Below are 22,924 nucleotides of genomic sequence, written 5' to 3' on the forward strand. Positions count from 1 at the left end.
CAAGCAAATGGCCAACTGATATATATCTGAAGGGTCTCATGACTGAGGATTTACTAGAGTGTAGTAAATGAACTTTTCCTAACAATAGCTAGCCCCCTCAAGGTACTGGAAACCATGCTTCCAAAATTCCTTAGAGACTTACACTATCCCTAATCCCCTCCCAACTTGAAAGTATATAATCAGTCACCTGTCACAACCCCAGTGCAGCTCTTTGTGCCCATGGGTCCTGTCCCCATGCTTTAATAAAATGACCCTTTTACACCAAAGATGTCTTAGAAATTCTTTCTTGAAAGACTGCTCCAAACCCCAACATTTCCACATCACCAGGGCAAAAGAGAAACATATGTACGGTATCAAGGCTGACTCCTGAGGACTATTCAAGTTCTGCCCTGCAAAAATGACTGTCCTGGAAGTCAGCCGGCTTCTGTCTAGTGGGTAATTCCCACTTTCCTCGAACTTCAGTAGCAGTCACTTGGAACTTTAATAACGTGTGGTTTTGATTATATAGATAAGGTAGTACTCCCGAAAAAGACAATAATATATAACAAATTCCTTCTCCAAAACTGAACATTTTAGTTAGCTCTTTTGCATATTGAAAAAAGATATTAAATTGCCCCTACCTGCATCTTACTTAGCTTCTAATAGGACTATTAGCATTGTGCCTAAAACTGTACATTGTAGATGGACATGGCTCTCAAAGACAAATAACTAAACTGTAACCATATAATGAGGAAAGTCTTACTTGTACATTATTTATGCAAATGCTTGTGTTTAATTTTAAAAACACTCTACCACTGGGCTCTTCTTTTAGCTGTCGAGGACGCTTGTAATATATTCTGTATCCAGGGGATCTAAATTCAGATCCCTGAAATAAATGACTTTCCTAAAGGAGTAAACAGAATTAACACTTTACCACACAGTAGAATTTGAATAAATAACAGATGCAATTATTAAATATAAACCATAGACCAAGTACTATTTAGGAAGTGTGTATATATATATATATATATATATATATATATATTATTACATATATTAGATATATTAGTAATTGCAACCAAATCAGAAATTATTTTTCTTATTCTGAATGTGAAGAAACTGAGGCTAATATTAAATAATTAATTGTCTTTATCCAAATAATGAACTATAGTATTGAGGTTTTTAACTAAGGTCTTGCTGCTTCCTAGATCCTATTATTTCTATAGTAACAAACTGCCTCCTAAGATTCACAAATTCATAAAAGGAGTTAGGTGACCTCCAAAGCTCTTATTCAGTCACCAATGCAATATATTCTTCTTTTAAGTATGAAGATGGGAGTTTCAGACATTTCTTTTTACTTACTGTTTCCCAAATACCACATGATCTTTTACATCTCAGTACCATGACTCATGCTGCTTCCTCTGGCTGTAATACCCCTTACAACCCCCATCTTTTCTCCAACTCCTTTAGAACACAGCTCAGGAAACTAGTGGTTTCCTCCTTTATCTACACAGTACCATCTCCATATCTCTTATAAGTGATTACAACCACAGATTAACAGTCAAAATAACCTGTGTTCAGCATTAATTCCACTTCCCCAAGTAAGATGTTGGGCAAGTTATTTATCTACTCTAAACCTCAATTTTGTCATTTCTTATATGGAGATAACATCTCCCTTATTGGACTGCAGACAGAATTGAGGAACACAGAACAAATCCTATGCATCCTATGTATCCTTTACAGCACACTCTTCCAGGTTATCAGATTGTAGTCCAGTTCAACACTTGTGAGCTATCTAGCAACTCTTTGTAAGTGGTAGATTACTGACAGATATATAAATTATGTCCTGGCAAATAGTAATTTGACATCTCCCCTCCTTCCTAGGGGAGCAGGAAAACATCAGGTTTTGTCTGGTCTCAAATGGCAATTCATCTCCATTCATTTACTCTATATAAATGCATGCTTTTATTTCTTCCTTTGAATAGGTTATATCTGCCTAGTGCCTCATATGAGTAAAATAAATTCTTTAACATGTGTTCATTTTGTATCTAGGAGTCCAATTTGACTTTTTTTGGAAAATTACATTTTAACAGTACTATCATCATTGTTATCATGATGACTTCCAATCTTGATCTTTCCTAAACTCCATATTCCTTATATTTAATTAAGCCCACTAGAATCTTCACTTGAATATCCCAAAATAAATGGTTTTCTTTGTTTAGAAAATTTGTTCCACCTTACAATAGCCAACCTCCAAGATTACCCCCTTGATCCTGTCTTCTCCTGACTTTTTGAAGACTCTAGGTTGGCTGTTTTGCAAGGATTATTCCTCTTTAGAGTCAGTTTATATATTTTTTGAATAGAAATATATAGGAAGCACAAATGTCAATTTGTCTCTTGAGGATGTTGAGTTCGATCATCTGATTAAGGTAATGTCCATTATTAACTCTCATTGACTCTGTTGCTAGGCTTTCTCATTCACCAAAGCTGTCTAGTTTTTTTTTTTTTTTTAATTTTTTTTTTTCAACGTTTTTATTTATTTTTGGGACAGAGAGAGACAGAGCATGAACGGGGGAGGGGCAGAGAGAGAGGGAGACACAGAATCGGAAACAGGCTCCAGGCTCTGAGCCATCAGCCCAGAGCCTGACGCGGGGCTCGAACTCACGGACCGCGAGATCGTGACCTGGCTGAAGTCGGACGCTTAACCGACTGCGCCACCCAGGCGCCCCCAAAGCTGTCTAGTTATCTAGTTCTCCATGTCCAACGTATGTATTCTAAGTTTTTTCCAGTCTCGCTAGACTCCAAACCCTCCTTCCTACTCCTCAGTCTCTGCAAGGAATCCAGGTGCTACTTCATCACTAAAATCCCAAAATGGCTCCCTCAGCCTCATCTTCTAAATTTTCTTGTAGACATAGCAACCAAATGCAATGCATAGTCTGGGGTCAGATACTCTTTGAATAAACCAGCAATAAAAGACACGTCTAGGGGTGGGGCACCTGGGTGGCTCAGTCGGTTAAGCATCCAACTTTGCCTCAGGCCATGATCTCCCGGTTGGTGAGTTCGAGCCCGACATCCAGCTCGGTGCTGCCAACCCAGTGATGCCAACCCTCTTCGGATCCTTTAGCTCCCTCTCTCTCTGCCCCTCCCCTTCTCATTCTCATTCTCTCTCAAAAATAAAGAAACATTAAAAAAAAAAAAAAAGATATGTCTAGGGGGCAACTAGGGGAATTCTGAATATTAAGGAATTATTGTTAACGTGTCAGTTATATACTCATATTGATGTGGAAAACAAAGGCAAATGAAAAATTAAACTTCCTTACCACCTACAGCCCATTGACAGATGGGTGACAGGCAGAGTGACATTCCTTTGGGAGCTCAGATGCCTTGATGATGACACTTTGCTAAGGGCAAAAGGCTATTTTAGCTTAACATTTTCCTGACCCCCGAGGATCCTGTAAGTCTACTTTAACATATAAAAATTCCTTTAGAAACTTTCTTTATCTCTACCCCGCCCCCCCACCAAGATATATGTTGGCAATCATACTCCCAGCTTATGGCCCAATGATATACATCTGAATGGTGACTGAGTTTTTACTAAACAGTAATAAATGGCCTTTTCCTAACAACCAGACCCTTAGGATCCTGGATATCTTGTTTCCAAAATATCTTGAAGGCTTGTGCTGTCCCTAACTTGAAAGTATATAATCAATCACCTGTCACAAGCCCAGTGCAGCTCTTTCTGCCCATGGGTCCTGTCACCATGCTTTAATAAAACCAAATTTTGCACCTCAGATGTTTCAAGAATTCTTTCTTGGCTGCCAGCTCCAAACTCCAACATTTCCACGTCAATATTATGGTTATATGGTTTAGAGACACACACTAAAGTTAAAGTTAAATATCATGACATATACTTTAAAATACTTCAGTAAAAAAAAAAGAAAAGAAAATATAGCAAAATGTTAACAATTGCTAAATTAGGTGAAGGATATACTATTCCCTATTATTCTTATGTTTGAAATGTTAAAAAAAGAAACAAGAGGCACAAAATGGAGTCACTTGTGCTAAGCCTCATATCAGAAAAACAAGACTTTATATGTAACCTAACTGCAGTTTCAGCCTCTCCCAGAAATGTAATCTGTAATCTTTAACCAGTCAATCTGTTATTACCTGGATAGCACTAGTGACATAGTCTACCCAACAGATCCTTTCCGTGCCCCATAGGAAGGTAACATTGTCTGAAACAATCTTCTCTTTCTAGAAACTTCCTTTTACTGCCCCCTTCTGCCTATAAAAACCTTCCATTTTGTTTTTGGGTTTTTTTAATGTTTTGTTTTGTTTGAGAGAGTGCAGCACACATAAGCAAGGTAGGAGCAGAGAGAGAGAGGAAGAGGGAGAGGGAGAGAGAGGAAGAGGGAGAGGGAGAGAGAGAATCCCAAGCAGGCTCCATGCTCAGCCCCAGAGCCTGATATGGGACTTGATCCCACCACTACAAGATCATGACCTGGGGACAATGAACAAACTGAGCCACCCAGGTGCCCCCAAAACCTTCCATTTTGTACAGCTCCTCAGAGCTCCTTTCTATTTGCTAGATGAAATGCTGCCCAATTCATGAATCATTGAATAAACTTATTCTGAAATCTTTAAATTTATTCATTTTTTAAAAAATTGTTTTGGGGCGCCTGGGTGGCGCAGTCGGTTGAGCGTCCGACTTCAGCCAGGTCACGATCTCGCGGTCCGTGAGTTCGAGCCCCGCGTCAGGCTCTGGGCTGATGGCTCAGAGCCTGGAGCCTGTTTCCGATTCTGTGTCTCCCTCTCTCTCTGCCCCTCGCCCGTTCATGCTCTGTCTCTCTCTGTCCCAAAAATAAATAAATGTTGGGAAAAAAAAAATTTTTTTTTTTAAAAAAAAATTGTTGGGGCGCCTGGGTGGCGCAGTCGGTTAAGCGTCCGACTTCAGCCAGGTCACGATCTCGCGGTCCGTGAGTTCGAGCCCCGCGTCGGGCTCTGGGCTGATGGCTCAGAGCCTGGAGCCTGTTTCCGATTCTGTGTCTCCCTCTCTCTCTGCCCCTCCCCCGTTCATGCTCTGTCTCTCTCTGTCCCAAAAATAAAAAAACGTTGAAAAAAAAAAATTGTTTTAATGTTTATTTTTGAAAGAGAGAGAGACAGGGGCGCCTGGGTGGCGCAGTCGGTTAAGCGTCCAACTTCAGCCAGGTCACGATCTCGCGGTCCGTGAGTTCGAGCCCCGCGTCAGGCTCTGGGCTGATGGCTCAGAGCCTGGAGCCTGTTTCCGATTCTGTGTCTCCCTCTCTCTCTGCCCCTCCCCCGTTCATGCTCTGTCTCTCTCTGTCCCAAAAATAAATAAACGTTGAAAAAAAAAAAAAAATTTAAGAAAGAGAGAGAGACAGAGCATGAGTGGGGGAGGGGTAGAGAGAGAGGGAGACACAGAATCTGAAGCAGGCTCCAGGCTCTGAGCTGTCAGCACATAGCCCAATGTAGGGCTCAAATCCACAACTTGCAAGATCATGACCTAAGCCAAAATTGGACACTTAACTGACTGAGCCACCCAGGCGCCCCCTAGATCTTTAAATTTATTCAGTTAAATTTTATTTAACAGACTTTTAGAACTCAAAAATTTTTGTTTCCATCTTTAAAAAACTGAAGCACAGATTAAGTGACTTGCTTAAGACCACAAGCTGTAAATGGCACAGCTAGATTCTAATCCAAATCTGGGCTAGCTCCAAATCTGGGTTCTTAGCTTTTACACTACACTGCCTCTGGTTCCACAGGTCAGTTCGTGAGGCAATAGTACTTGGGGTAGGGAGAAAAAGAAGATAGGAGGCATAGCAAAGTTAATTTATGTAAAGCACTTAAAACAGTGCCCTGCATACAGTAACAACTATGTAAGTGTTAACTATTACAGACCACTTGTTCCACAGAAAACTGTGGTTGCTATGTGGGAGAAAAAAAAGGAGGAAGGGTTCCACTGATCAAATAAGTCTGAGAAATCCTGAGTCAAAGAAAGTTAAACCTGCTTCTTTTTTTGAGAAAGAGATAGCAAGAGTGAGTGCAAGCAGGGGAGGGGCAAAGGGAGAGGGAGAGAATCTTAAGCAGGCTCCACGCCCACCATAGAACCCACCGCCCAGCACAGAGCCCAGGGCAGGGTTCGCTCTCACAACCATGATACCATGACCTGAGCTGAAATCAAGATCAGACGTGTAACTGACTGAGCCACGCAGGAGCCCCTAAACATGCTTCTTTAGGCAGAATGTCTTGGTGTCTTTAATATGTTCATGCCCATCTCTGAGAAAGGAATACAATATGTAGCATATTCCAATGATAATTGATCATTGAATGCTTTTTTTCTTCCAAAAGATAACTTAAAAAAATCGGGTCCTCCATAATAAAGCAATAAAATTTCAATGGTTAAAAGGAATTAAATAATAGACAAATCTGTAATGTTTTACTGAACAAACACAATGTTCTTTTTCAAATGTTTGTTATTAGTCTGCCTACCTAACAAATAGTCTTTTTCAAGTTTGCTAACATAAGACTACTGGCTCTGTCCCTTTTCCAAGGCTTAGTATCCTTGTCCTCTACATGAGATTCAAGTCTCCTCTTTCCTACCTGAGGGCAGGAAATCAATTCACTCCCCATGCCCCCATACACACGTTAAAAAAAAAGTCTATTAAAAAAATATAATTTGATATACTAAGGAAATGAGCTGGTAATCTTCAACCTGTAACTGGTACGCACTCCCCTGCGTCCTTCATGCAATGCAGTCCTTAAAATAAAATCTTTAGGGCACCTAGATGGCTTAGTTGGTTGAGCAGCTGACTTCAGCTCAGGTCATGATCTCACAGTTTGTGGACTTTGAGTCCCGAATCAGGCTCTCTGCTGTCAGTGCAAAGCCTGCTTGGAATCCTCTGTCTTGCTCTCTCTGCCTCTCCCACACTTGCGCTCTTTTTCGCTCTCTCAAAAATAAATAAACATTAAAAAAAATGTTTTTAAATAGCAAAATCTTTATTTTTAAATTGTTAACCCGTGGTCTCTGTCTCTTGCAACAAGACTTGGCACACTGCTGACATAATTTGTTTTCAAGTCTTATTCTTGCTTTGTTTGAAGAAAAACACAATCCAGAAGAACATCTGACAAATTTCAAAGGAACCTAAAAATACATGTAAGAGTGGAACGTAAGAATTTTAAGGTGAGAAGTCATTAACAACCTGAATTACAAACCCATGGGTATGGTATTTTAGGCATCATTAATATTTTAAATGTACAAAGTCGTTAAAATCCATGGTAGCCCATATTCCATTTTTTTCTCAAGTTGCCACATTTCTGGAATATAATCAAACATACAGTAAAAAATGACCAAGTTTTTAAAAAGATTTTGCAAATGTGTATCTACCACAAGCAAATGTCACAAAGACTTCACAAATGGCCTGAATTATAACTAAAATCAACTCAAATATCAAATATTTAAAGCACATGCTAAAAGGTAAACTATTCAAGCTTCTCTTTCCTTTACAGACTCTAATGAAAACAGAAGGTAGGCCAGCAAATCACTTTAAGTTCCCTTTCAGCTCTTATCTATATGCACATAAGATATGTAATCAAAGTACAGATATACTCTAGAGCAATATAAACATTTAGACACAACTGAAGACTATTTGGCACTTGCAATTAGATTCTATTCTGGGTAAATACACTTGTCTATGTCATGAAAAAAAATGTTTTAATGTTTTTAAAATTCATTTTTGAGAGAGAGAGACAGAGCATGAGTTGGGGATGGGGGGAGCGGGCAGAGAGAGAGGGAGACAGAATCTGAAGGAGACTCCAGGCTCTGAGCTGTCAGCACAGAGCCGACAGGGGTTCAAACTCACAAACCATGAAGATCATGACCTGAGCTGAAGTCAGATGTTTAACTGACTGAGCCACCCAGGTGCTCCGTCATGCAAGACATTAATAACACTTTTACACAATTAAGCAGTCTCCACAACTTTCAGAAATAAACCACCAATCCAAAAGTTAAAGCAATGCACCTATTAGGATGGACAAAATCCAGAACATTGACACACCAAATGCTGGTGAAACAACACGAGCTCTCATTCATTGATGGTAAGAAATCAAAGTGGTACAGCCTCATTGGAAGACAATTTGGTGGTTTCTTAAAAACTAAACACACTCTTTCCATATGCAATTTCCAACAATTGCACTCCTTAGTATTTTCCCAAATAAGTTGAAAACTTATAGCCACACAAAAATCTGCACACAATATTTATAGCAGCTTTATTCATAAGTGCCAAAACTTGGAAGCAATCAAGAAATCCTTCAGTAGGTAAATAAATAAACAGACTAGTATATCCAGACAATGGAATATTATTCAGTACTAAAAAGAAATGAGTGCTTTTCCTCTTAAAAACAAAAACAAAAACCTCAACTATCAAGCCATGAAAAGCCATGGAAGAACTTTAAATGCATATTACTAAGTGAAAGGAGCCAATCAGAAAAGGCTACATATTCTATGATTTCAATTATAGACATTCCGTAGAAGGCAAAATCATAGAGACAATAAAAAAATCAGTGACTGCCAAGGGAGAAAGAGGAAGGAGAGATGAACAGATAAAACAGAGGATTTTTAGTGTAATGAATCCATTCTGTATACTATAATGCTAGATACACATCATTATACATTTGCCAAAACCCATAATGGGGATGGCGGGGAGCACCTGGCTGGCTCAGTTGGAAGACCATGCGACTCTTGATCTTGGGGTCAGGAGTTCAAGCTCCATGCTGGGCATAGAGCTTACTTAAACACACACACACACACACACACACACACACACACACACACACACACACACAAACTCATAATGGAATGTATAACACCAAGAGTGAACTCTAATGTAAACTATGGTCTCTGGTGATTATGATATGTCAACATACGTTCATCTATTGGAATAAATATGCCACTCAGAAGTGAGATATTGAGAATAGGGAAGCTGTGCATGTGTAGGAGCAGGGAGTATATGAGAACTCTGCACTTTCTGCTTGATTTTGCAGTAAACTTAAAACTCTTCTAATTATTAAATCTATTTACATTTTTTAAAGTAACAGTAATGTGTTTTAATGACGCCAGTTACCACAAAAAAATTAAATGCATGTTTTAATATCAGGAGACATACATGGTCAAGAGAAAAATTTCCATTGTTTTATTTTTCAAAGAGAGCAAGGGGAAGGGCGCCCAGCTGGCTCACTCAGGTTAAAAAATGTCAAACTCGTCAGCTAAAAGATTCTGATGGCTATTAACTTCCCAGGGAGAAATTTATATACAAATTAAACAGTAAGTATAAAGATTAATTTCCTCCTCAAGCCTACAGTATCAAAACAACTTATTATTATGGAGGCAAAACGTCTGCAGTGTGTTATGAACTAAATGTGTGTATCCTCCCAAAATTCTTATGTTGAAGCCCTAACCTCCAATGTGATGGTATTAGAAGATGGGGCTTCTATGTGGTAATTAGGGTTAGATGAGGACACACAGTGGGACCCTCATTATGCAATTAGTGCCTTTATAAGAGACACTAGAGAGTTTGCCCTCCCTCCCTGTCTGTGTGCACAAAGAAGAGGTTACATATGCACAGTCAGATGGCAGTTGCCTGCAAGCCAAAAGAAACCTACCTTACTGGCACCTTGATCTCAGACTTCCCAGCCTCCAGAACCATGAGAAACAAATCTCTTTTGTTTAAGCCTCCCAGTCTATGGAATTATGACAGCCCGAGAAGATTAAGGCATAGAGGAAACTAAATGCAAATTTCCTTACTGGCTTGCCCCAATTACAGCCTAATCCAAGCCACTGACTCTTCAGGCCCAGGACTTCCACTAATTTTTTAATTTGTTATACAATGGACACAAATTCACAATAGGGCAGGAAATAAAAGGTACTAGGGTAATCAAAAATTAACTATCTTGTACTGTGCAAACATCAACTTCACAATTCAGGATCAATCTCCCATCTTGTGGATTGTATCAGTTGCTTTGTTTCTTTTTGCTGCAGCCAAGTGACCATGTTGTTATTTACTGAAAATCTGGGCTGAGTAAGTAGGAATCTGGGCTTACTAATTAAGATGTGGTGAAATGTAAACTAATTTTGATACTTCTAAGCAACTTTAATGATGCAAATGAAGCTTTACTGATGCAAACGTGGCAGGGCAAGTGTTTTAAACATTTTTAAATCTGGAATGGTGATGTGAGTCAATATAATAGGGCAATAGGGCAGATATGTGCTAAGAATTAAATTTTAGGAAGAGAAACAGTGGTGGCCAGAAAAAGCCAAGATGAAATGTGTTTGCATTTTTCTCCTGCATTATTTGGCCACTTTCCCTCGAGAGATTCTGTATCCTTTGCTAAGTAAATCAGGAATTTAATCTTATAATGAGTAAGGGTGGGTGGGTCATATGGTCTACTCACCAATAAGTAAACCTACCACAAACACTAGAGAACTACATCATTTGATGGCTACACTGAAGTAGCTCATGCTTTAGACTACTTAAGAAGCTTTCTTTCTAAATATAAATCTGATTTTATGTCACTTATCCAATCACATTCTTTCACTGGCTCCTTGCTGATGAAGTTTTATAGTGACGATGGAGTGCTCCAGAGCTGACGGCCAAGAAGGAATTCTTGAAGATGTCAAAAAGGTGCAAAAAGGTGATTTTATTAAAGCACAGAGACAGGACCCGTGGGCAGGAAGAGTTGCACTGGAGTTGTGACAGGTAACTCATTATACACCCTCAGGTTGACAGAGGTCAGGGACAGAGTAAGTCTCTAAGGAATTTTGGAAGCAAGGTTTCCAAGACCTTGAGGGGCGAGCTGTTGCTAGGGAAGTGCCATTTATTACTGTTTAGTAAAACCTCAGTCACGAGACCCTTCAGATGTATATCAGGGGGCCATAAGCTTAGAATATGATTGTCAGCATATATCTTGGGGCAGTTGAGATAAAGGAAGTGGACTTACAGGATCCTTGAGGTTGGGATAATGTTAAGCCAAGATTCCCTTTTGCCCCTAGCAAAGTGTCCTCCTTGAGGCAGCTGAGCTCGTAGAGGGAGGTCATTCTGCTGGTTTCAAGGACTTGCCAATGGGCTATAAGCAGTAAAGGAATTTAATTTTTCATTTACCTTAGTTTCCCACATCACCATGGCAAGCACTTTAACCCCTTTCCTTCGTTCTTGTGTGGCCAGGAGTGTCTGAAGAATATCACACATACTACACCTGAGGGGCGGGGATGCTTGGGGACTGGGGGGGGTGGGGGAGGGGGGAGGGGGGTGCTGTTAACCTTTACTGTGCCCTCAGCTTGCCCCAAGCTCCTTCATCACTTGCTACCCACAGAATAAAGTCCAAATGTATTAGCAGAGCATTCTTTTTTTTTTAATTTTTTTTTTTTCAACGTCTATCCATTTTTTGGGACAGAGAGAGACATAGCATGAACGGGGGAGGGGCAGAGAGAGAGGGAGACACAGAATCGGAAACAGGCTCCAGGCTCTGAGCCATCAGCCCAGAGCCCGACGCGGGGCTTGAACTCACGGACCGCGAGATCATGACCTGGCTGAAGTCGGACGCTTAACCGACTGCGCCACCCAGGCGCCCCTAGCAGAGCATTCTTGACAATCAGGTCCCCTTTATCATGTTTTATCTCACATGTCTGAGAGTAACCTTGCCAGTCCTTGAACTCAACACACATTTCCATATTTACATGTCTTAATGTGGTTCTCTACCAAGAACCCCTTATTCTGCTTGTGGCAATGTTAACTTCTAGACCAAACTTAAATGCTGTTACATTCTAATAACTGAAACTAATTATAACTCACTGATTATGCTTTATATTTTGCCTTTAATTCTTATCATTTACATAACTGTTCACCTACCCCAGTAAACTACAGGCTCCTTGTGAAATACATACCATCTCACTCATTTTATATTCCCAATACTGAGCACAATACTTTGCACATAGTTTAATGAATATAGGAATGAATGAAAGACTGCATACTTGTTTCATCACCTGATTAAAACGAGTTAATTCTGCATCATCTATCATTCACCTAGACAGAAGAAAATTAATGCATAGGCCTAACCCAATGGAGTACTAAAAGAGTTTACAATTTAATAACAAATTCTGACGTATACCTATAAAAAGTGATGTTTTCAGTTTTCGAGTCCACTAATCAAGTCAGCTTTCAAATCTTAATATTCTGAATGCCCGAAAGAGCAGCCTAGTATCTGCTTCAGCAAAATCTCTTGGGGCTATATATCCTGAAAGCAATTTGCTGCCTTCCATATTACCAAAGTCTAATTACAGAACACCACATTAAGATTATATTAAATTACATTGTTATTCAACAAAAAGATCTACAGTTTTAGTCACTCCAGAACAAATTTACATGCTAACCCAGTAACCATGCAAAGCAAAGTCAATGGTGATTCTATGAATTTGATTCTTAATTGTTTTCCTCCAAACAGATGTCTATCCCTATCTTAACCTTCTCCTACATAGGTACTATGCAATCTTTGGCTAGATGTGTATAAAGGGTCTTTTAAAGAAATTATAATTAATAGCACATCTGGAATTACTCCACATTTGTTTATTTTAATTAAATTCAATTTCCCTAAAATTCTAAAAAGAAAAAAACCTAAGCCACACGGACTTTTATAAGATAATAGCCACAAAGCTATATAAATAAGGTAGAAACAGAACCTTAAAAACCAGACTAAAAATTTAATGGGATGCCCGGCTAGCTCAATCAGTAGAGCATACAATTCTTGATCTTCAGGTTGTAAGTTCAAACCCCACACTGGGTTGTAGAGATTACTTAAAAATAAAATCTTTAAAAAAAAAAAAAAAAAAAACCCAGACTAAGAGTTTAAGGTTCTGGTTTCAGGGCAAATTCTCAGAATGCTTCCTGCATTGGGCCAGATTCCTCCAAAAAATAACCCCACATCAATTTTAAATGCCCCAAATCACCAAGTTTTGTAATGTCATAATACAAATTATAAACCAAGATCTGGTCATTTTCTGTATTAAAAGAGCTATAAACCTAATTACTATCTTCTATATTTCTTCTTATATAATCTGTTATTATAGTAAGAAGATAACAAATATAATATTCAAGTCCAAAATGCTCTACAGAACCCGTAACAAGAAAAAAATTAAAAGTTAAATAAATAAAGGTTCAAAACCTAAATTTCAGGGCATCTGGGTGGCTCAGACAGTTAAACGTCAGACTCTTGATCCAGGCTCAGGTCATGATCTCACCATCGTGAGATCAAGCCCTGCATCAGGCTCTGCACTGATGGCGTGGAGCCTACTTCGGATTCTGTCTCTCCTTCTCTCTGCCCCTCCCCCACTTGTGCTCTGTCTCTCAAAATAAATAAATAAACTTAAAAAAATTTCTAGTTTGTGGGGCGCCTGGGTGGCGCAGTCGGTTAAGCGTCCGACTTCAGCCAGGTCACGATCTCGCGGTCCGTGAGTTCGAGCCCCGCGTCGGGCTCTGGGCTGATGGCTCAGAGCCTGGAGCCTGCTTCCGATTCTGTGTCTCCCTCTCTCTCTGCCCCTCCCCCGTTCATGCTCTGTCTCTCTCTGTCCCAAAAATAAATAAACGTTGAAAAAAAAAAATTTTTTTAAAAAAAAAAAATTTCTAGTTTGTAACTATGTAATTGAGAAAACATAGTAAATTAATAAACAAAAGAAACAGTAGAACCGCCAACTTTGGACTACTTCTTAGAAATCAAGATGAAAAAACTTTATGCAAAACAAGTACATTAAGAAAGGTAAAGCAAATTAATCAATCACCCTTCCTGCCGAAAATAATATTTGTTGGTTAGACTAATTCTCAGAAACAATGACCAACAGGATGTATTTATACGACACTTCAATACTTCTGTAAATAACTAAACTCAAGAATTTAACACATTTTAAATTACAAATGTTTACCTTCCACAAATATAACTGAAGAAAGAAAATATATTTTTGAGTTAACTCAGGATTTTTTTCTTTTTTTTTTTTTCTTTTTTTTAAAAAAAATTTTTTTTTTTCAACGTTTATTTTTGGGACAGAGAGAGACAGAGCATGAACAGGGGAGGGGCAGAGAGAGAGGGAGACACAGAATCGGAAACAGGCTCCAGGCTCCGAGCCATCAGCCCAGAGCCCGACGCGGGGCTCGAACTCACAGACCGTGAGATCGTGACCTGGCTGAAGTCGGACGCTTAACCAACTGCGCCACCCAGGCGCCCCGAGGATTTTTTTCTAGTAAAACTCTTACAGGCTCAGGATTCCCTCTATAACTCACTGGAAAATCAAAATGATGTGGATCTGTTGTTAAATGGCTGTTTATGCCAGAAGAGAAGCACTGATGTTCTAGATACTTCTAAATTACTCTCTTTAGTAGTAGAAGCTAACTGTTACTAACTAGCTTTCATTCTGTCAAGTTACTTTTACCCAGTAATTTACTGATCACTGTATTCTTCTAGTTTGGGGTAGGACTCCAATCTCAGCAAAGGAAAAAAATCCATGATGAAGCACAATGAATGTTTCCTCCTACTGAATACTCCAAGCAACACATTAGCCCTTCTTTAACTTCATGGAGAAAGAATTTAGCTTTTTCTCAAAGAACATTTTGTGGCTAGCTCAAAGACATAAGTGTGGGAAAGTCTCCAGAAGCAATCAAACTAAAAAAATACCCCTCTTCACTTCCTCCGCAGTACTATTGACAGACCATAAACCTTTCTCTTGGGAGAGAGCACATGATTAGTGTAGTATCCAACTCAAGTGCATAAATTAATATTTATGTGAAAAAAATTACTGGGGCGCCTGGATGACTCAGTCAGTTAAGTATCCAACTCTTGATTTCAGCTCAGGTCATGATCCCAGTGTTGTGGGATCGAGCCCCATGTGGAGCCTGCTTAAGATTTTCTCTCTCTCTTAGGGGCGCCTGGGTGGCGCAGTTGGTTAAGCGTCCGACTTCAGCCAGGTCACGATCTCGCGGTCTGTGAGTTCGAGCCCCGCGTCGGGCTCTGGGCTGGTGGCTCAGAGCCTGGAGCCTGTTTCCGATTCTGTGTCTCCCCCTCTCTCTGCCCCTCCCCCGTTCATGCTCTGTCTCTCTCTGTCCCAAAAATAAATAAACATTGAAAAAAAAAAATTTAAAAAAAAAAAAAAAAAAAAAAAGATTTTCTCTCTCTCTCCCTCTGCCCCTCTTCCCTTCTTGTGCTCACTCTAAAATTAAAAAAAAAAAAAATCACTGTTTAAGGAACCAAATTGTTTAGAGGTCATCTCTTAAAACCAGAGTCCCACTACCAGCTTAAATTCATAGACCTGCAATAAGAGAGGCAGTCCTAGCCTGTAGAAATTTAAATAACTTAACAATTAAGAAAAATAAGAATGAGAGAAAACACAAAAATGCCACACTCGCTGTACTAGTGAAGAAAGGCCATTAAAGTACTATTGGACAGGCGATAAAATGTATGACAAGAGAGAGGAGAGTATAAAACTTAAGAAGAATAATGACTTAATTATTTGCAGCCTCAAAGGAAAACATGTCTCAGGTACACAGGAGTTCAGAAGAAATACAACTCAGGGCATGGTTCCTACGTGCAATCTATTTATAAGGACAAACCAGAGCCCAAAGAAACTATATAAAAACTTCTCAAGGGACACCTGGGTGGTTCAGTTGGTTAACTGTGCAACTCTTGATTTCAGTTCAGGTCATGATCTCACTGTCATGAGACTGAGCCCTGCATCGGGCTCTGTGCTCAGCATGGAGCCTGCTTAAGATTCTCTCTCTCCCTCTCTCTCTCTGCCCCTCTCCAACTCATGCTCATGTGTGCTCTCTCTTTCAAAATCAATAAATAAAACATTTTTTAAATTAAAAAAAAATTTTTTTTTTAATTTTTTTTTTTTTCAACGTTTATTTATTTTTGGGACAGAGAGAGACAGTGCATGAACGGGGGAGGGGCAGAGAGAGAAGGAGACACAGAATCGGAAACAGGCTCCAGGCTCTGAGCCATCAGCCCAGAGCCTGACGCGGGGCTCGAACTCCCAGACCGCGAGATCGTGACCTGGCTGAAGTCGGACGCTTAACCGACTACGCCACCCAGGCGCCCCTTAAATTAAAAATTAATTAATAACACATTTTTTAAAAATTATCAAATCAACCTGTGAATAGATCAAACATGGTTCTCATACAACAGAGTACTACTCAGCCTTTAAAAAAAAGGAAATTTTGGGATGCATGGCTGGCTCAATTGATACAACATGTGACACCTGATCTAAAGGGTTTTAAGTTTGAGCCCTATGCTGAGTGTAGAGATTACCTAGAAATAAAATCTAAAAAAAAAAATTTTTAAACAAGATAAAATCTCAAAAAAAAAAAAAGAAAAGAAAAGAAAAGGACATTTGGGGCACCTGGCTGGCTTAGTCGGTTGGGCACGCAAATCTGTAAGTTCAAGTCCCACAGCAGGTGTAGAGATTACTTAAATATAAAATATTTTTTAAAAAAAGAAGGAAATTTCATAATATGCAACATCATGAATGAACCTTGAGGACAATATGCTAAGTGAAATAAGCCAGTCATAGAAAGATTAAAACTGCATGATTCCCCTTATATAAGGCATCTAAAAGAGTCAAATTCATGTAATCAAAGTATCAGAGTGGTGGTATCAGACTTGGGGGGCGGGAAAAATGGTGAATTACTAATCAATAGCCATAAAAGTTTCAATTAAGCACAATGAATAAGCTCTAGAGATCTGCTGTACAACACTACACCTACAGTCAGCAATACTAAAATTTTTATTAAGCTTTCTTATGACAATAAAATAAAATAAAAAATAAAAATAGTTCTCTACTCATGGAAGATACCTAATGAGAAAATAATGACTAAATTTTAAGGATTAAAAAGTAGTCTCCTCTATTCATAATAAAGCAAAAACCAAAAACTTTTGAAATCCCCATCAACAGTACAATGGATAACCATATTTTAGGTTTGTATTCACTCAAACACTGGTATACTCAACAAGGATTGGCAACTTTTTTCTATAAAGAGCCAGACAGTAATTATTTTAGGCTTTGCCAGCCATCCAGTCTCTGATGCAACTACTTAACCCTGCCTTTGTAGAGCAGAAGCAATCATACACTTTATTTTAAGACATTAAAATTTGAATTTCATGTAAGTTTCCTAGGTCATAAGAAATTCTTTTAACTGTTAAAAAATGTTAAAAAAAAAAAATCTCACTGTACACAAATAGGCAGGAGCCAGATTTAGCCTGTGGATCATAGTTTGCTTATCCCTGCTCTACAACAATAATAATGATCTACAACTATATGCAATAATGCTGACTCTCATAAGCATAACAGTGAGTGAAAGAAGATAGACATAAGAATATGTACTCTAATACTACATTTATATAAAGCTCAAAAACAGGCAAAATTAATCTGTGGTGTTAGAAGTTAGTAAAGTGGGGGGCACCTGGGTGGTTCATCGGTTGAGTGTCTGACTTCAGCTCAGGTCATAATCTCGCGGTCTGGTCCGTTGAGTTCGAGCCCCACATCAGGCTATGTGCTGACAGTTCAGAGCCTGGAGCCTGCTTCTGATTCTGTGTCTCCCTCTCTCCCTGCCCCTCCCCCTCTTGCATTCTGTCTCTCTCTCAAAAATAAATGAAAATAAAAAAAATTTTTTAAAAAGAAGTTAGTAAAGAGGGGAGGAGCTAGTGACTAGTAAAGAGCATAAGGGTGTTCCAGGATGCTGATAGCATTTGGTTTCTTGATGTGGGGGCTCATTACATGCATATGTTCAGTTTGTGAAAATTCATTAAGGTGCACACATGTGGTCTATGTATATTTTGGTATATATGCCATATCCAATAACAAGTTTTTAAAAATAAAATTAAAGTGTTCTCTCTATAGAGAACTAGCTAAATACCCAGAAATGATACAAAGACTTTAGGGACAGATAATTAAAAATAATCTAAAGGAAAGTAAATTAGATGTATGATATATGAATGGGAAAGGAACCCTCAGTGTAGAATTCTCAATTAAAAAATTGTCATTTTATATTTGTATGTCAAGTAATCTATTTTATACGAAGCAAATCTTGATGATTAAAAATAAAATACTAGGAGATTTGTTCTGAACATCAAATTTAAATAAAATATATTAACATTTATCACCTTGATTGTAAGTAAAGTTGTTTTTTTTTTTTTAACATTTTTATTTATTTTTGAAGACAGTGCAAGCAGGGGAGGGGCAGAGAAAGAGGGAGACACAGAATCTGAAGCAGGCTCTGAGCCATCAGCACAGAGCCTGATGCAGGGCTCAAACCCACAAACCGTGAGATCATGACTTGAGCCAAAGTCAGACGCTTAACCGACTGAGCCACCCAAGGACCCTATAAGTAAAGTTTTCTTACAAGAAAACCAAACATACTAATGACACAAAACTGATTATCCCCAGCAAATGTTTGTTATTTTTTTTTTTTAAGTTTTATTTGTTTACTTGGATGGAGAGAGCGATGGAGGGGCAGAGAGAGAGGGAGAAAGAGAGAATCCCGAGCAGGCCCCATATTGTCAGCCCACACCTGATATGGGGCTCAAACTCACAAACCCATGAGATCATGACCAGAGGTGAAAACCAAGAGCAACTCGGCCACCCAGGCACCCCTGTCTGTCACTGATTTTAAGGGATCAACAAGATTATCAGAAGTAAAGGTAGAGAAGTATGTAAAAACGAATTAATACATTTTCTGCCCTCATTCCTTTATGCACACATTCTTGTTTACTATCAGGATACCCCTTCCCTCCTTGAATGACAAGTCTAAGAGATAGGAAAATTCTCTGTTTGATTCACTGATGTTCCCAGTGCCAGGCACAGGACCTGGCATTGTAGGTGCTCAATAAATGTTCACTTGAATAAATGAATGCATTTTAAATAAATGATAAATGATTTGATTACTTCTCAAGTAACATACCCTCAGGATAAACAAAATGGAAATTTAAGGATTTCATAAATGGTACCACGATCAGATGTCATGACATAGAATAATATACAGAATACTATCTTTCAAAGACATTTCCATACTCGCATACAAAAACATTAAAAGTTAATCATACATATGGGGCACCTGGGTGGCTCGGCTGGTTAAGCATCCAACTTTGGCTCAGGTCATGGTCTTACAGTCTGTGAGTTCGAGCCCCACATAGGGCTCTGTGTTGACAGCTCAGAGCCTAGGGCCTGCTTCAGATTCTGTGTCTCCCTCTCTCTTTGCCCCTCCCCCACTCACTCTGTGTCTCTCTCCCCCTCTCTCAAAAATATTCTAAAAAATTAAAAAACAAAAAGTTAATCATACATAAAGCACACGTAACACAACCCATACCAAAATTTCTTTAATTTAGTATAATATGGCACTTCTCAAGGAATCAGTTGAAACAAATAATGAAGTCAAAATTTGTAAAAATTATGTTCTTAAAAAAAAAATTACAGGAGCGCCTGTGTGGTTCAGTTGGTTAAGCGTCTGACTTCAGCTCAGGTCATGATCTCGCGGTTTGTGAGTTCAAGCCCCACATCGGGCTCTGTGCTGACAGCTCAGAGCCTGGAACCTACTTTGGATTCTGAGTCTTCCTCTCTCTCTGCCCCTCCCCCACTTGTGCTCACGCTCGCTCGCTCTCTCTCTCAAAAATAAATTTAAAAATGTAAAAAAAAATTTTAATTATATTCTACCTTAAGACAAAGCCAAAAAATGAAGATGTTTTATTAGGACCAAAAAAAATGATTTTTCATATTTCTATAATTTAAAATAAGGATCCGCTTCACCTTTATACCTTTCTTATGGCATTTACCATGTAATACAGGATTCTTTAAGAAAGGGACTGTGATACTCACTTTTGTGTACAGAGCCAGGTATATAGCACATTAAGGGCTCAGTAAATATTTGATAGCTAAATCAAACAGAGAAATTGTCTTTAAAATCTCTCTACCCAGGAACTCCTTCAACCCATAAAGTTTGCAGACCCAGAAAGCCTTGAGAGGAAGAGATTCAAAAATAGATCTTCAATTAATCTTTTTTTTTCTAAGTTTTGGGTTTTTTAAGTAATCTCTATATCCAAAATGGGGTTCAAACTCACAATCTGAGATCAAGAGCTGCATGCTCCTCCAATTGAATCAGCCAAATTTATAGAACACCTCATAGAAGTCATTTGATTTCTCTTTATTTTTTTTAAGCAGGCTCCATGCCCAAAGTGGGGCTTGAATTCACAACCCCAAGATCAAGAGTCTCATGATCTACTGGACTAAGCCAATCAGGCACCCTTCATACCGGTCATCTGAGCCCATTAAAATAAACTCCGGCTGGTAATCTGCAATTGCTGCTTTATCACATGATGTCCAGTGACATAAAAAAAGTAACATCTTACTAAACAGTTGCTTGCCAATCCTTCAGAGAAGCAGAACTGCATCTCACAAGTTAGCATCTAAATCCTCAAAACTATTCAATGAAATTAGCAACATTTACTGATACAAAAACTAGGGAACTATAGCAAAATGAATGTATTTATAGAGCTTTAAATTTTCCAGAAAATGGTATTTCTAAATTCAAGCCATCAAACCAAGTATTTTACATTCCTTTTTGGATAAGAAATTCTTATTGTTGAGTAGCCAACTTTGTTTTCTTAACTAGAACATTCAAGAGAAAGAACATTTGAAACATTGTTGCTTCCAGCAGTGTTAGCAAGCCGATATTCTACTGCCACCTAGCACAGAAAAGCAGAACTACTACTGCTTACAGTTAACACGATGAAGACAAAAGACAAATCAATCTGAAAACATGTCAGAATAAGTCAATATTTCAGTCTCTTCTATTCAGGTCTCTTAATCTACACATTTCAAGACCAGATATTTTGCATTCTTTTTTAAAATCAACTTAATTTATTATTTAGTATTTGCTCTCTGAACCGTATATGGGTGAAGTTCATTCTTAACACTGAAGTGTCAGTGAAGACAACTGCTTTATACATTTTTCAATTGTAAACTCAGACCAATAATGTATTAAAAAGTATCTTACACAGTAAAAATTTCTACGTTATATAACAAATGCAAAAACTCTATTGCAAACACAAAGCTCAAAATTTAAAAGGATTTTGAAAACAAATTTTAATAAAAATAAAAAGTATTCTGGCTTTTTCAGGGCGTCTGGGTGGCACAGTCAGTTAAGTGTCTTGACTCTTGATTTCAGCTCATGTCTTGATCTCACAGTTCATGAGATCGAGCCCTGTGTCAGGGCTCTGTGCTGACAGTTCAGAGCCTACTTGGGATTCTCTCTCCCTCTCTCTCTGCCCCTCCCTCACTCACACTTGCTACCTCTCTCTCTCTCTCAAAATAAATAAATAAATAAGCTTAAAAAAAATTTTTTAAAGTATTCTGTTTTTTTCACAAGAATGAGATATTAGATACATTTCACAAGATAAATCTCAAAACAGAAGCTGAGGGGTGTCTGGGCAACTCAGTCAGTTAAACATCTGACTTTGGCTCAGGTCATAATCTCATGATCTCATGGTTTGTGAGTTTGCCCCCCACATTAGGCTCTGTGCTGACTTGGAGCCTGCCTAGGACTGACTCTCTCTCTCTCTCTCTCTCTCTCTCTCTCTCTCTCTCCCTCCCTCCCTTCCTCCCTCCCTCCCTCCCTCCTCTACATATTCTCTCTAAAAAAAAAACACACACACACAGAAGCTGAAGATACCATTCTTTGATGATAAAAAAAATTATCAGGGTGCCTGGGTGGCTTAGTCAGTTGAGTGACAATTTCAGCTCAGGTCATGATCTCACAGATTGTCAGTTCAAGTCCCACATCAGGCTCACTGCTGTCACCACAGAGCCCACTTTGGATCCTCTGTCCCCCTCTCTCTCTGCTCCTCTTCCGCTCATGTGTTCTCTCTCAAAACTAAATAAAACATTTTTTAAAAAAGTATCACTACTGGGCAGTCAACTCAAATCATTTTACAAACCTAATGCCAAATATACTTTTAAGCTTCTGCTTTTATAAAAGAAAAGAAAAGAAAAGAAAAGAAAAGAAAAGAAAAGAAAAGAAAAGAAAAGAAAAGAAAAAGCTTCTGCTTTTACTATAAATACTTACCACAAAATTTTCCAGGTTATTTGGAAACTAGGATTAAAATGTGCTTTAAAAATAATATAAACAGGGCACCTGGGTGGCTCAGTTGGCTAAGCATCCGACTTCAGCTCAGGTCATAATCTCACAGTTTATGAGTTTGAGCCCCGTGTCAGGCTCTGTGCTGACAGCTCAGAGCCCGGAGTCTGCTTCAGATTCTGTATCTCCCTCTCGCTCTGCCCCTCCTGAGCTCGTGCTCTGTCTCTCAAAAATAAACATTATTTTAAAAAATTAAAATAATATAAACAAATATTAAAAACCAAAAATATACACCAGAGTTTGCAAAATATTAAACTACTGGAATATTAAAAAGATTAAGTAGGGTATCCCTCAGCCAGAATTTAACATTTTCTACTTACATCATACCCCAAAACATCTCAGCAGTACAATGTTCATTAAAAGCCTCTGAAAAAAAGCTTTTACCCATGCTGAGTACAAAGGTACCAAATCCCTAATACTGAAAAATAGCATATAAAAATCACTCATGATAATTTTTTTTCTTTTTTGAGAGAGAGCATGCGAGCAGGGGAGAGAGGCAGAGGCGGGAAGAGAGAGAGAATCTTAAGCAGGCCCCATGTTCAGCAAGGGGCCCAACCCAGGGCTTAATCCCACAACCCTAGGATCATGACCTGAGACGAAATCAAGAGTCGACACTCAACAAACTGGGCCACACGGGCACCCCATAAATAAATTTTTTTTAATTCAAATGAAGAAAATTATGTATTGTATACACCCCCTTGTGTTTTAAA

General features: G+C 38.7%; 1 protein-coding gene and 2 long non-coding RNA genes across 5 annotated transcripts in view; 1 reads left to right on the plus strand and 2 right to left on the minus strand.

Annotated features, from left to right (window-relative positions):
* The window catches only part of LOC147582489 (uncharacterized), a 433,267-nt gene that overhangs the window by 373,592 nt on the left and 36,751 nt on the right, over window positions 1-22,924 (plus strand). The gene's annotated exons all lie outside the window — the stretch shown is intronic.
* The window catches only part of COMMD1 (copper metabolism domain containing 1), a 192,763-nt gene that overhangs the window by 158,921 nt on the left and 10,918 nt on the right, over window positions 1-22,924 (minus strand). The window lies entirely within an intron of this gene.
* Window positions 6,976-11,391, minus strand: LOC147582493 (uncharacterized). Its single transcript, XR_015249195.1, has 2 exons — window positions 9,658-11,391; window positions 6,976-7,141 (listed from the first exon to the last, which is right to left on the minus strand). It is a non-coding gene; the product is annotated as an uncharacterized LOC147582493 (long non-coding RNA).

The sequence above is a fragment of the Puma concolor genome, chromosome A3 (genome assembly GCF_028749965.1).
Source record: "Puma concolor isolate L17-30 chromosome A3, mPumCon1.1.hap2, whole genome shotgun sequence".
Classification (NCBI taxonomy): domain Eukaryota; kingdom Metazoa; phylum Chordata; class Mammalia; order Carnivora; family Felidae; genus Puma; species Puma concolor.